Raw genomic sequence first — 5000 nt, forward strand, 5'->3', positions numbered from 1 at the left:
CAGACATTGATCTAAAATAATTCTCGAGTTCTAGATGTATTCTAATGTCTCAAATATATTTTGATATTTGAAATGAATTTCATAATGGGGATCGAGAAGTTGATTTCAAACTTCGACAGTAGAATTTTACTCCGACGCACGAAGAGATAAACTTGGAATGTAAAACTGACAACTGATTTAAAAAACTAATAGACAAAGAGACGTGAAGGGGATGCAGGTGAGACGGTAAAAAAGTAATCTGTCGATGTGCAAAGCCTCTTCAGTTCCTCAGATTCTGTGGTGGTCTGAGATGTGGCTGACATCTAAATTCTTGAAACCCTAGCAGCTAACAGAAAAAACATTTGACAGGTAATTCAAGCATCAGTATGAAAATAACCTTTAAATCGGAAATGACGATGTCCATAACATTGAAATTCACAAATTTCATATCAAAGCTCTATTCATCATTGGTGGAGAGGTTGAGAGTCGGTATAAAACCTTGAGAGAAAACGCTTGTGCAGGCGGTCTTCTGAACGGGGTTTGCTACGTTTCGACATAGCCCATTTGGCGCTGCCGTTTCGGCTTGGCCGATTCGGCGTCAGAAAACTAATAGCACTATTCGGCGTAGCCGTTTAGGCGTCAGATTGTTTCGACGTCTTTGTTCGATTAATTTTTCTAGAAATGCAACACGTCCTTTCTGAACTTTATTCAGAAAAATAAAACATTAAAAATTTTTATATTATTAAAAGACTAGTGGAATAATGTAAATAAAAATTTGAATTGGGAAAAATATAAATTTTATTCACTTAGAGAATAAAGGATCCTATTAAAACAATAATGGGATAATGCGAGTTAAAAACTTGAAATGAAAATACATTATTTAGAAAAATAAAATTTAGTACAGTTTTTTAACCTTAGGAATTAATTTTTCATTTTGTAATTATGAGCAATACCCTTCAGGAATTCAATAGGCTCTGACGACTCAACTTCCATTACTATTTTTTTATTCTTTCATGAGCATTTCTATATTTCTTTAGCTTTTGGGAGGTGGATATCCAGCGATTAATTTTTCTAGAAATGCATCACGTCCTTTCTGAACTTTCCTCAAGGCATCAATAAATTTCCAGATGGAAGGATGATGCATTCCTAGTTCGAACTGTAGACGTCGATTGGCAGCTTCAGCGTGATTGTTAGTGCGATCTTCATCATTTACAGTGCGTTCATAAAGGTTCCAGATCTCGGGAGCAAACATAGGGTTCATTCTTGCATTTCGACGCCTATTCTGTCGTCCAATATAAGTGTCTTCGAACCAATGGAACAAGGGTATTAGTTCGTCTGGAAGACCCGCTGCTAGTGTATCCATGTATTCGTCCATCTTTTCTAATGGCACAAAGGCGAGCCCTATAATCATTTTAGCCCATAACGCAAAGTCCGAGTCGGTTTTATAGCGATTCGATAAACCCAATGAAACAAGATGTCTGTGCATGTTTTGGGCTAGATGGAAAAAACATCCCTTAATTCGAGCGTGGGAAATGCATCTTGAAAGGCATGAATGGCAGCTTGCTCAAAATCACAAATTATAGAAACTGCTCTCAAATTTGGTTCGATGGTTTTAAGTAACTCAAATAAACGAGAATAGGTTAATCTTTGCTTGTTAGGAAGAAGAGCATAAACTATAGGAATAACTCCATCATGCCTCTTAGCCGATATAACATATACTTGATGAAAAAGACTTGGCGCAATGGTGAAAGTTCCGTCGGCAAACCAAATTTCTGAGAAGACTAAATGCTGAAGCCAGCTTATTCTTCCAAATATTAAAATTCTCTTACTGCCTTCTCCTGTGTCTCCCAATAGGAATTTTTCTTCCATACCCAGTTGGGGAACATACAGTGTATAGGACTTGGGTATAACTAATTGCTCCAAATGAGTTGGGTTAGCTGGCGCTTTGTTTAATAATTTTCGTTTCCTAGGAATAAGTTTTCGCATTGCAGGCAAGTCAGGCCCTATGGCTAAAGCTGCTTGAGAGGCGCCAGTTAAACATTCATTTACTACAACGGTTGGTGGCTCCAGCGTTTCAGCACTTCTTTTCTTCATATTTGTTTTCAACTTTTCAACTTCTACTTTTGCAGCAGATGGTTCATGGGTATGTTGATTCAACTGGCGAATCACTTTTCCATCCTTCATATGTAATCTTACTTTACACCGATCTTTCTGTTCACATCGCCAGAATTTTAATTCAGAATCACTCTTACTCGTTGCATCAAAAATAAAAAGGTATCCATCGTGAATCACTTTGCTTCTTCCACGTTTTGTTAAAATATCTCCTTCCATTTCGTACAATAGGGCTTAGACGACTGAAAATTCGAAAGTTACCAAAAAGTAAATGTAAAAAAAAAAAAAAAAAAAAAAAAAAATTGTTCAATTGTTAAACAATTGTTAAAATGAGAGCTAATTGCGCTATAACGACGTAGTATCTATTTCATGGCTAAATGTCGTTTACAGCGACAAAGTAGTCATTTGACGCCTAAGTCTCTCCGCCGAAAATTTCTATATGCCAAATCGGCTACGCCGAATCGGCCAAGCCGAAACAGCGACGCCAAACGGGCTACGCCAAAAAGTCTCATTCCCTTCTGAACGGTCAAAAACTGACGACTGAGAAACACGCTGTGAAGGAGCGGTCAGTGTCTGTAGATGTTATAAGCATGCAAAGATCAATGCTTGCTGAAATGAAGAGACCTCCGAAGGGATTACTAAGTGTTTCTCGAAAGCCACGCCCACCCTTCCTCGGGACAGGCAGAATGAACCAGGGCTACAAGATGAAGCTCTTTCTGACGCCGTCCAAATTCTAACCATGACTCCCGGTCCGTCGTTTTTCTTAAGAGCGGAGAGTTTTTTTTTTTTTTTTTTTTTTTTTTGAAGGGGCTGGGCTTCGACACGAAACCATGGGAATAAGCGGCTCAAGGGCCTTTAAATAATAAAGTATATTTAAAGGGCCTTGAAGCAGCTGACGAACAAACCGAAAGGGTTGGAGAGAACGAGTGGTGAGAGAGAACACTCAAGACAGTGAAGCAGCATAGAGGGACATCAGAAAAAAATCATAGAAAAAGAAGTACAAATTTTCAAATTGCAAGTAATATAGAACTGCTGATTTAATTTTACATTTTTGACTGCTCTTCCAAGTAAGCTCCCAGACTACTAGTAGCTTTCCTCTGTATCACCTAAGGACTTCCGACAAGTCAGCTGCTTATGTGGGTTTTGACGTTTCACTTTTCTAGGCTTTGAAATACAAATTATAATCACGGAGAGAGAAAGGTCCAGTTATCGTACATACAATAAATTAAGCCTTTAAACACTTTCTGCATGTCATTTTAAAGTGGAGCGGTGAATGGTTAGACATTTGGAACGCTTCTACTAAATAATTATAATTCACTTTAACCTTGTGACCATTCTCTCTCGTTTTCAGTTCACTGGTTGTCATGAAGTTTCAGTCTTTGCAGTGAAAATGATTATGATTATTACCATATTTAAAAATATAAACTTTAGTCCGAATATCGAGCCAAGAAGCAACTGGTTTTATTTATTACAGTAAAATGATCTTAGCATAAACGACTCTCTTGCATCGTAAATACCATGGTTTTGACATGAAATTGCTCTTTCACTTATTTACAGAATATGTTTGAATGTCAGTTATGATAATCCCTTGAAAATATCTTTGTCAACAATATCGACGACCAATGTTGTGATGGCAGTTTAGCATGTTTAGTTAATGCTTCTGTCCTCACCTTGATGACCAGCTCAAACAATACGCATTTCGAATTCAGTTCCAGAACTCGACGATAGCTCACCCTTGAGAGAGAGAGAGAGAGAGAGAGAGAGAGAGAGAGAGAGAGAGAGAGAGAGAGAGAGAGAGAGAGAGAGAGAGACCAAAATCATTGCTCTGCAGTAGAAAAACAAGTTTCAATTTATACAAGAAAGACAGAGTAATTTCTAAAAGAATAACTGGAATGCCATTCAGATTGATACACAGAATGACAAAAAACCTCATAGTAATTACTTCCATCTCCCAAAGTTTCTTTCGGTCTGATGTAAAGCTAATGTACCGTCATTAATGAGTAGTTACACCAGTCAGTGATATGGCACCTCAGGGATTAAAATCTAGTGGCTTCTAATTGCAGAAAAGCAGTAATGAAAACTCATGATTTTGTGAAACTTTATTGGTACTCGCTTTCGTGTTCTAGGTGTGCTTATAGACTTTTTGACAGAGGTAACATTTGGATGTAATATTTATAATTGATAAACTTTGTACAAAGTATAAATGGCATAAAGCATTATTTATTCTTCCATTTGTGGTTCGGATAATTTACAACTTCAGATACCAATTTGGTTTTGCATGCAAGAGAATAAATCCAGTTTTTTATCAGAAAAATTCAGTTAGGAAGATTTTAGATAAAAAATGAAATAGTATTGTGGAGGATGTGTATGCGTAATACCTAAAAGGAAGTTTTATAAAAAAAAAAAACTTAGTTTACAAAACCTATGGTTTACAAAAACCTCAAACTAGAGCTTGCAAAGATACTCCTACTAGTGAGAAATACTCCTACTAGGGAGACTTAGTTACCCATCATTACAAAGGAATGACGAACTTGCTCGTTGGAATGAAGTCTCGAGGGCCAGGGGACTCTGACGAAGGCTCAGAACAACCGCGAACTCTCATTACAGTCAGCTCATTTCAAGAACCTGACACCACCCTTTTTCGTGGCTAAGGAAATGTTAACATAACCCACATTCTAAATTAACAAGTTTCAGAATTTCCAAAGCTGATAAACAAAGAGACTGGTATTTCCTAATATACTTTTTACCCATAAGATATAAACGTCCATAAAAATACATTTTTGTATCTAACTTTTAATAAAACAGGTTGTATCACCTTGTTATTAATGATAGGCTTCCTTTTGATTTTAGACAGAATGGAAATTGTTTTTGCAGTATCAATAAAGGCAACGTCATTTAACAGAAGTGAC

Source organism: Macrobrachium rosenbergii, chromosome 26 (assembly GCF_040412425.1).
Source record: "Macrobrachium rosenbergii isolate ZJJX-2024 chromosome 26, ASM4041242v1, whole genome shotgun sequence".
Lineage (NCBI taxonomy): Eukaryota > Metazoa > Arthropoda > Malacostraca > Decapoda > Palaemonidae > Macrobrachium > Macrobrachium rosenbergii.